An 11,056-nucleotide genomic window follows, 5' to 3' on the forward strand; every position below is an offset into this window, starting at 1 on the left:
GTCGGGCTGCGTTACCCTGTTCTAGAACATGGAAATCGCTGTTCATCGAACTGTTGATCACGCTTCCCCGCAAAACGACCCGGCCGCTGCAACTGCCATCGATTTCATCTGCGGTAAAGGTAATAGACGAATGCATGTGCTTTCGCCGTCACAATGGATTCGTTGGTAAGGTAATAGACGAATGCATGTGCTTTCGCCGTCACAATGGATTCTTTGGTAATATGGTCCCGTTTGATTTGCAGCGTATTGTTGAATAGTGACAATTTAATCGTTAATTATAGTGTCAAACAAAATCAATTTACAAAACTAATTTCAGAACCTCCACGCTACTGACTCTGAAGAATCTAACGAGGCCTGTGAACACGCGATCAGAGGATGGTTACTGTAGCACCACTGTAGCAAATCATGTATTAATTACCGTCATTAGATTCGTCGCGAAAAATTACTCAGTGTAATTAATTTTGCAAATAGATTTCATTTGGCTTTTCATGCGGAAATTAGAAGAGGCGTGGCATGATCCTAGCGCGCAAACCAAACAAATCCTATACGTACTGCCTATGGTTCTTCACTAAGGGGTTGTTTGGTTTCAGGGATTTTTTTAAGTTCCCGGAACTTTTTAGTATTTAGAAGTATTAAATAAATATTAATTATAAAACTAACTGCAGAATCTTGGAGCTAAACTGCGAGACGAATCTAACGAGGTATCTTAATCTGTGATTAGCGAATGGTTACTGTAGCATCACTGTAGCATCACTGTAGTAAATTATGAATTAATTAGACTCATTAGATTCGTCTCGCGAAAAAACACTCAACTGTCAAAAAATATTTATAAATAAATTTTATTTAATACTATAAAATAGTAAGATTTTTTTTGATGTGACAGTGACTTCTGAAAAAAAATTCTGAAGCCAAACAAAACCTAAAAAGAAGAACCACTGCATCTGCATGAGCTACTCTAATGTGTATTGTACTCCGCCGGCGGGGAAGGGTTTGGGGGGATTGGCGAGGAGGACGAGGTCCGCGCGTCCACCAGGATGGGACGGCACGAGCGTAGTAGGGGCCCGCCCCGGCGGGCGGCCTGCACGGAAGGCGGCCGGGCGTTGCAGGCGCGCGGGTGGCGTGGCGCTCGGCTGTGCTGCACACATGTCGCGCCGCACGCGTCGTCTGGTCCCGCCCGGGAACGTCGCGTTTGTCCGGGGCCGGCCGGAGCGAGCGAGCGAGAATGGCTGCGTCCTACCGTGAGTCCGTGAGGCTGTGTGCACCAGGGTTTTTAATCCCGATCGGTGACAAGTAACCGCCGGCCTCCAGTTCCGGTATACCGATCCGGTTTGGCCAGTTACCGGTCAGAACCGGTGGAATTCAAATTTGAATTCAAACGCCCACGTTCAACCGGTTCCGACCGGTATAAGGCCGGTATACCGGCCGGTTTGACTGGTAACCGGTCAAATTCAAATTTTTTTCTTTTTAGTTTAAATTCAAATGCCCACAAAGTATACTAAATAAATATTTGTATAACATATTTTAGTCTAAATGAACCCTCCAACCCTTTTTATACTACTTTTACATTGTATTTGTATACTTTCGTATGCACGCTTTTTTTATTTAACTTATAAATTCCGCAAACCTTACTAAATGAACGAATTTTTGAAAAAATTTGACACCATTAGATTCTTTGCACCTTGAAATATTTTTAGAATTTTTTTAGGAATTTTTCATTTTTTTAAATTCAAATTTAAATTTTGAATTTTGACCGGTTTCCTACCGGACCGAACCGGAACCGGTCCGGACCGAACCGGAACCGGTCCGGACCGGTTTGACCGGTAACCGACGGTTCAGTTAACTCTGGTCTGCACTCGTGCTCCTTGCACTCGTGCTCCTATGTATCTCTACTCTAAAAAATTTATTATTAGCTGCTCATCGAAATTCTCTTATCTATATTCAATTTAACTACATCCGTTCATTTTTTATATCTCTATACTATACCAACCGCGAGACTCATGCATCATATTTTTTTTTCATCCCCTTTCCCCATTCTCTCTCTCTCCTCCTCGGCCGCCCTCTGCATCTCCTTCCACCGCGCTCGCCCCAACCCCTGCTCGCTGCCGCCCCCTGCTCCGGCCCTCCTCCGGCCACGGCGCACACCGGGTACTGCGGGGCGGCCCGCACACGTCGCGCGGCGCGGCGGAAGGGCCACGGCGCGGGCTCGACCAGGCCGCCTACTCCTACGCCGCCGCCGCCTACTCCCTCGACGCCGCCTACTCCTCCGCCGCCGCCGCGTCCTGCTCCCCCGTCGGGCTCGACCAGGCCGCCATGTGCTCCGGCTACGCGGGATCCGGCCAGGCGGGCCGGCGCGGCGCGGCTCCCTCCGCCGGCGCGCGCGAGGCCACGACGGGGCTCCCTCCGCCGGCCCGTGCGAGGCCGTGGCGGGGCTCCCGCAGTGTAGCCCGGCGGAGGAGGCCTCTCGCGGCGGTGGAGCCCTCTCCGGCCGGATCCGCGCGGGACCTCGGCGCGTCCGCGAGGCATCGGGCGCACCGGCCTCGAGCTCTCCGGCCTCGGGCTCGCCGGCCTCGAGCGCGCGGACGAGCTCCCTCCCGGCGGCGGACGAGCTTGACGAGGGCGGCCGGCCGGCCGGCGGTGGACGAGCTTGACGAGGGCGGCGGACGAGCTTGACGGCCTCCTCTGATTTGGGTGCTCGAGCGGGCTCCTCCTTCCTCGCGGCCGGCGTGGTTGGCTCCGGCGCGGCTCCCCTCCAACCTCCTCGCTCGCCCCCCCCCCCCCCCGGCCTCCATTCTCTTGATGAAAGTACAGATTAACTGACAGGAGTGGTACAAGCCTCCACTCTCTTAATGAAAGTACAGATTACCGCATGGAATATGGAACACACGCGTGCACCTTTCACATGGCCTCATCTGCACGCGCGTACTGCCTTTGACTATACGGCATACGCGTGCACTATGTAAATCGCACTACATGCATGTAAAATGATTCTTTTGGGAGCGAGCTAGGAGGAAGAAGAAGAGTCATCTATACAAATAGTGCAGAGCTATGCGGTATTGCGGTTACAGTTTGCTGGAAAGGGATCCGCTGCAGTTCGGCAGCCTGCAGTTGGGCCACTGACAGGTGGGCCTGCATGTGTGGGGCCCACGTGTCAGGGACACCACTGCAGGGCACTCAACTGCAGCGGATCTCGTTCCCAGTTTGCTGTGCCTTCCCCTTGCGCTCTTCAGGTGCATGATGTACCTGATGGTTACAGAATAATCTACATACTAAAATTATGTTCAAATATATCTAATGATTTTAAACACGAGCATAGTACATACTATGTTTCGTAGGTTAGCTGTATATTGAGTCCTAAACGAAAATGCATTCACATTGGTACGGTGGTATATAGTCAAGAGCCATCTTAACTGATCATATGCTGGCTGTCTCACCAAAGCCTGCAAATGTGGTAATTAAAATATCTGTATTTGTAATACACTGAACTTATGAAGCCCAAGCTCCCTGTCTTAGAGTGTTCAAGGGCTACTTTATGGTTACAGTTGTGAATTTGTGATGCGGTGTTGCATATGGAATCTGATGTGTATATAATTTTTGAATCGAGGCTCCCCCATTAATCTTATGCTTTGCCGCTCCCTCCCCTACCGAATGCAAAGGCCTACCTACTCCCAGGTAGGAGCGCAGCTCGACGGCGCCGCAATGGCGGCCACCCCGACTGGCGCGCGGCCAGCGCGTGCGCGCGGCTCGGCGGCGCCGCGGCGCCGGCCAGCGCGGGCCTGCGGCTCGGCCGCCCCCTCCGTCCGTGATCCAGGTTTTTGTTTCTGTTGTTGTTGATTTAATTTGTGAACTGGGTTGAGGCTCGGTTAGTTCAGTTCTAACCGAAACTGAATCGATTTAACAGAAACTGAATTTTCTTGGTTCATAGTTTTAAAATAAACCGATTGGTCCCTATTTTTTAAGAAGCAAACTTACGTAGAACTGATGAACCGACCGATGTCGATGCCGGAGCCGAAGGGAGCAAATTGGGCCCCAAGGCTGATGAGGCGTCGTGATCGATTGGGCGGAAATTGGGCAAATGGATCGTGTCCGCAAGTTATATCGTTTGGAGTTCGAGTCATTGTTTAGGAAAAATTATTTTCTTTTTCATCAAGTCATGTAATTTGTCGTGATTGACTAGGAGTCTAGGCTTAGGCTATAGTTAGCCGACCTCAGGGTTTATGTAAAGATGATCAACCACATCAACAACAAAATCTTTATCTTTTTTGCATCTACTTTTCTATCTGCGATTTCATCAAATCCTAGCTGCAGTAGTTTTTCTCTTTACGAGTTATTCCCGGCTAGCAGGGCTGCATCAGCTTCGATCTTCTGTTTGTTGGTAACTTCCGAGTCGAGCAATGTGGATAGATTTAAGGTTGACAACGCATTGCTTCTTCCTCTATCTGTTTTACAAGTTATCAAGTACGTTAGATCTTAGATCTACGACATATCGCTTATTTGCTTGTATCTAAATCTGATTTATCCACAATTTATCAATATTAGCTACCTCTTGTTAGATTAATCTGGTCAGTCTAGCTTGTTTTAGTTTTTATCATAAGTTATTCGGCTTAGAGCAATTGCCTCTATCGGCGTCCTACCGTGACTTCATCACCATAGCCAATCGAGTTTGGATCTAGATGTTGCTCACAATCACTGTTAACAATTAACACTGCTTGGCTTGTTAAATCGGCTGCTCCCTAGCCGATTGCTCGTTTATATGTATCGAGTCTCTAGCCGATATTCTTGTGGAACGATTCGGCCGACCAGCTGATATGTTCCAAAATTTAACGTTTTCCCATCCCTTATCAAATGCACGTTAAATTGATTGGCATGCCAAATACCTATGCAACACCAAGTGGACTGTACTACCGATTGTAGCAGATCTCCCAGGTCTTTGTGTGTGGTCACTTAGAGATCCGATCGACAGATTTTTACATTAAGTTTGCATTACGGATATGTATTATTTTAATTTTTAACTATTCAACTTTTAGTAGGTTTTCTGGCACGAAGGGTGGGTTTCGCCAATTTTTTTTTTTTGAAATGGTGGATTCACCTACCCGGGTTAGTTTCTAAATTTTTTCTCATGCTACAGTACTTCGAATGTTAGACAACTAATTAGAAGTATTGAATGTAGATAACTGATAAAACCCATTCCATAACCCCTGGGCAAATCACGAGATAAATCTAATAAATCTAATTATGTAATGATTAGACAATGTCATATTACAGTAAATAATTTCTAATGATTGATTAATTAGGCTTAATAAATTTGTCTCTCGATTTTCTGTCCATTTATATAATTAGTTTTATAATTAATTATATTTAATACTCCTAATTAGTGTCGTAAAATGTGCCAAAAATTTTTGACAACTAAACAGGCATAATATTGTCGCTGGCCATGTGGACGCAGGTTGACAAGTCACGCGCCTAGCAAGCAGCTAGCTGGGCATTCCTTGGGAAAAACAAAGGGTGGGAGAAAAAAAGAAGGCAATGCACGCTGTAGCCTCGTACTAGCAATTTCTGTTGATTTGATGGGTCGTACACCATGGAAACGACAGTTCCTATTTGCGGTGCTTTATATTCTTGCGGCTAAGAGGATCTCCAATCTCTCATAATAGTTTTTAAATCAGATCCTCTAAATATTAAATGAGAATTGTCTATATTTTTTAGGGGTTTTTAAATTTATTTCAACTCTAACAATAACTCTTAATTCTAATATATAATAGAGGGCTCCCTAGAGACCCTATAAAAAAAGAGGATGGATGAGAGATTTTGGAGGCTTCCCCAAAATAAACGGTGAAGTAGAAAGTCTGGTGGAGTCATTTTTTTGACTTATTAGTCCTCTAAATTTGGGATAGAAGACTGTTTATAAAATCTACTGGAGTTGCTCTAACAGTAAAAGTTGTCCTCGTCCTCCCGTTTTATCCAAAGCCAAGCGACGTGGTGGAGGTGGATTGCACTAGCCAGTTTCGTCTTCCTTTGTTTCTTCTCTGGAAAAGAAAGGAATACCTGCAGCCTTTTGCTACAGCAACTTTGAATCATCGAGAAGGCAGGAACCAAGCATCACGCCTCTAGAGAGAGAGAAGAGGGAGCAGGAGGGGGGCGGGGGAGAGAGAGAGAGAGAGAGAGAGAGAGAGAGAGAGAGAGAGAGCGTCTTGGTGGGAAGTAGAGATGCTGCGATTGCCCATTGGTGGGAAGGAGATCAATGGCCACTTCATCCTCCCCCTCCTGGTTTCTCCTCTCCGGCCAGCTAGGAAACTGGGTGAAAGAATCAGCAATTTGTTCCGACGATCGAGTAGGGTGGTAAGATAATGAATCGCTTCCTCTCCTCCTCGTCTCCTTTATATTCTTCTCCTTCGATCATTGGCATCGCGTCATGCTCCCATTCGAGTTTCAGGCCTAAGCTAGATTCCCCGGCCGGCCCCTTCCTGAGTTTTCTAGTATGTATAAGCAGATTTCTTATCCGCGAACTTGTCAGTCAGTAGAAGTTATAGTATACAAGAACTAAAAGGAACCAATTGGCTCCATGTTTTCCAGATGAAATATACAAGAACACTAGTTTATCCCTTTGGTGCAAGCTCCGAATACGAGACTAGTCTCAAGTTTGGAAGTCTTGGTCAATCCTCTTTATTGTACGCATCAGCTAGCTGCTGCCGATGCTTAATCCCTCGTGCGTAGTTTTGTGGTTACTACATGTCGTATTAGATTTATTCTAAAGTCAAACTTAATCAATTTTGATCGAGTTTATAGAGAAAATAATAACATTTGTTGTACTAAATTTATTTTACTGAATCCACTATATAAAAAATTGGTTGATAGTACATATGTTGGATAGTACAGTTATTGCTATATTTTTCTATAGATATGATCAAAGTTGGCTTGACTTAGAACAAACTTAATATGACATGTAAATAATATTATGAAGGTAAGCTAGAAAGAGTTATGGATTATTTTACTTCTGCTCTTGTACCGGCCTACAAGTCTACTACAGCGTCAATTTCTTCTCATTCCCCCCCATTCCCTATGAAATTAATGCTGGAGAAACAGCATGCTCGCTGTAAGCTCTCTGTACTTGAAAAGCGGACTACATTAATTTGGTTTTAGCTTGTAACTATAGTACAAATTTTCGCACGGTTTCATTTTATTATTCTTATAAAAAGAAATTTTAATTTAGAGATGATATTTGGTCGTCTTTGGTATAGTATCTTCTCTCCTCCCGGCTCATACTTGTCCGAGGCATTAATTATTCTCTTTATAATGAATAGCAGCTAGAGCTCCACCACTTATTTCCCAATGGAAGTGTTACAATCGACAATGGATCATGTACTCCATATGAGCTGTATTTCTTTGATGGATTAAACTACTGATGTCAGGACAAGAATTCTACTAGTAATACTCAAACTTTGATACATCTTTGTACAGACAGGTTATGAATAATCTGTTAAATGATCCCCATGTTTGTTGTGGCTCTCTACCACACTATGGCACAAAACCCTTGATGTTCATCCTCTATAACTGTTATTCATATATTAAAATCTCGTGTTTTGTTGGTTTTCGTTGTACAATTTATACAAGCACCCTTATATAAGACTACATTATTATATATGCTTCATCTTTTGCGGCCTCAATTGGAATTATATATAACATTAAGATGCATAAGATTTAGCCTACAACATCCTCATATAATGCGGTGAATGCATTAAAGAATATTTCTGGAGACACAGGTTTGCATAGATGGAAAAAACAAAACTAAGGTTCCTTCAACTGAAAATTGACAGGCGAGTTACCTTGTCGAGGACCAGATCCATCGATTAAACAAGTAGTGTATGTTGGTGATGATCTCATTAATATCCAACATTTTAATGATGTGAAATACTAATGTCATATCTTTCAATGATGAAAGTAGGTAGATTGCATGATTCTCATATATTTGTAACTATATGAGCAATCTAAGATTGGATCAATGAATGATTTGATTATTGCCTTCCCAATCTTTTTTGCAGGTGATCTCCAGGAGCAATTTGTTATGCAATTTTTTTAGTTGGATTTTAAGTTGACCATAGTAACAGTTTGAAAGGTCTGGAGCCCATATTTATTAAGGTCAACTCAAGGCATCTCTTTCTAATAATATGAAGTGTTGTATTGACTTGTTAACACTATCACAAACTGGCATGTGTGTGCACTAAATTTGGGTAGCTTGTATAGTCATCACTCCGTTCTTCTGTTTACTGATCATTTATAGTTGATCTCCAATATAGTATACTCAATATAATATACTCTAAAATAATTGAGGTATGTTGTTTTGAAAGTAGTACTTAATGATAAACTTATTAGTGGTCTTATTTTATATGTCCAATTTTGATAGTTTCAAACGTACTGATGGCAGAACTCTAGAAGTATTGGCATCACTAGCTATAAACATGTAGAAGAACAAACAATGCATTTTTAAGTTGAATAAAGATAAATGAACCTTCAATTTCTCCAAAATGTTTACTGATATATGAGCATAAACCAATGACCCCAAAACAGATGCCACCATTGTTTTTCAGAAAACATGATATGAAATACAATTTCAGATGAGACAGGAACACCAACTACTGAAGGTACACTTCCACAATAATAAATTCTTTCCCATGCATAAAGCCCATGGTAAAAAAAGACAAAACTAATACTGAAAAAGTGAAAAGATGGTTTACTATAAATACTTCGTGTAACATACACTAGACCAGTACATAATTGTTGTGATTATTGCACAATTGTTTGTTAGATGATCCTATATATGAGGAGAATGGAGATAGATATCATAAATTTTGATCCAGGGAAGCGGTGGCTGACTAAGATGTTGTAACAATATAATACTGAAGTATGACAAAACCTACATGTCCTCTGAAGCATTGGACAACACTGATAATGCTAATACAATTGATGCATCCACTACATGGACCACAGCACAATATGTAATTTTGGATACTTCATCTTTTTTTCTGTAAATAGTTTGCTTCTACTAAATGCACACTAGTGTGCCAACTCTACTATACACAATTGGCAAAAATCAATTAACTAATTAATAGTGATGTGGTGAAAATCATGGTTCTCATGGCGTCGCCTAGGCGACAAGGTGCTTCCCTTGTTTTGGGCTAAGGCGTCGCCTTAGCCCGCCTAGGTGGCTAGGCGGTGGTGACTCGCCACACCTCGCCGTATCGCCGTAAGAACCATGGTGAAAATTGATGCTTCAGAATCTAATGCAGGTGTATATATCTGCAAATAAAGAATTTGCTAACAATTGATTTGAAGAATATGATCTACAATCCAATTAGTACATGCTGATATTTTTTTATTCTGGAAGACCATGTTTTTTATTTTTGAAGAAAACGGCTATGGTGTGCGCAGGCAGAAGAACAGAAGGGGGGCAAAAATGGTGATAGCAAACTACAATATAATGTATGTACAGATAAGGAACGACATCAGCTATATACAATATTGTAATACGAGGGAGGCCCAACGCCCCTATGCAGTCTCACACAAGCTTCAACTCTGATGCTAAATTCAACAGATCAGATATATATATGCAGGTATTGCTATTTTTCCAAAACACCCTGGATGCTTTTTGAGCGAGTCTTCCGACAAAATTCTGAGTTACCTGGGTATCCCAGCGCTGGTGTTTTCAAGTGAGTGAGTTCAAGCCCTAATGTGAAGGCAGAAACCAAGTGTTTCAATTCTCCATTAATTTGGTGTAAATACGTCTACTTATAGCAGATGCTGAACTGATTCCATCTCAAGATCAATAGGTCTGCAGCGAAGCACTTGTTTTGGAAGGGGAGCCAAATGAAGAATAACACAAAATTGTAATACTACTTTAATTTCATAGCTAGGCTTGAATCGTCATCATTGGTGTAGCATAATGAATGCATATATAGCTAACCTGTATTTGAATCATCATAGCATAGCGTACTTTGTAACTGTAATTTATTGGAGTAACAAATAAATGTGGTTAGCCCCCCCCCCCCCAAGCCACTGTTCATATCTCTAGGAAGAAAAATCTTATTGGTGTGGTCATATGACGACTCTCTGTGCTTTTATTCTTGTAGTATATATACAACTTACACAAGGCTCTGAATTTCTTTTGTTTATAAACATGTCATAATGCTTTCAAAAAGTAATTGCATTACTATTATACTGAAAATATTCTACAATTTATATTTTTGCCCCAAAAATACATGGCGTTGCAATTTCACTTGTTAGTAGTCACGCATCACATTGCCCTAGAAGCACAATTATATACTGCTTAATTGATCTCACAGAAAGATCACATGGTGAATACTTTCAATTCAGCTCAGACTTTTTCTCTGGTGGATTATAATTTCAGCATCATTTTACATTTAGCTAGATGCATGCAATATATCTTGTGTCAATATTCTTCCATAGGCAATATGACATTGTTGCCCTTTGGAACTTGAAATTAAAATTAAAAATTTTCTGTGTTTTTGTGCAGACTGAGTAATTATTTGCTTCAATTCAATTCGGTGGCTGGCCCGAGCTCCGATCCTCCATTCTTTGGGTAGGCCGGCTAGCTGCAGAATGAACAGTTCCCCGGCCGGTACCGTGTGCTGCATGCTCAATGTACGTAGTGATCCTGATGTACGTACGTATTGCCTGTTGCACAGATCATACAATTGCCTTGGTCGTCTTTTTTAAACACAAAGTACTCCGGAATGACAAGACTAGATACATGTGCACACACTGTTTGTCCTAAGCCTTGCAGTCAGCATGTGACCTTTGAGAGAGGCTGCATTGTGTGGGTGGAATTAATCGGTGATGTACAATTTTACGTGCACGAACAGTTACCATATTTTACTGCATGCTAGGAGCCTAGGACCCATCGCGGTGACAGATCAATTGCAGTTCTTGTTAGCTGTGGCCAGGGAAGGACTACGGCACAAGAGAATAGGCAGGCATTGCTTTAGGCAAGCATTCTTTTAGAGTATATATATGCTCTCCCTAGGCATTTTTATTTGTGGAACAA

General features: G+C 42.6%; 1 long non-coding RNA gene across 5 annotated transcripts; it reads left to right on the forward strand.

Moving 5' to 3' along the window:
• Positions 1–5,963: 5,963 nt before the first annotated feature.
• Positions 5,964–10,769, forward strand: LOC120693212. Of its 5 annotated transcripts, none has more exons than XR_005682928.1 (5): positions 5,964–6,336; positions 7,299–7,422; positions 8,037–8,133; positions 9,424–9,878; positions 10,526–10,769. It is a non-coding gene; the product is annotated as an uncharacterized LOC120693212 (long non-coding RNA). The 5 variants fall into 5 exon arrangements; XR_005682929.1 differs by having other exon boundaries at positions 7,302–7,422; XR_005682926.1 differs by having other exon boundaries at positions 7,299–8,133.
• Positions 10,770–11,056: the final 287 nt, after the last annotated feature.

The sequence above is a fragment of the Panicum virgatum genome, chromosome 9N, assembly GCF_016808335.1.
Source record: "Panicum virgatum strain AP13 chromosome 9N, P.virgatum_v5, whole genome shotgun sequence".
Taxonomy (NCBI): Eukaryota; Viridiplantae; Streptophyta; class Magnoliopsida; order Poales; family Poaceae; genus Panicum; species Panicum virgatum.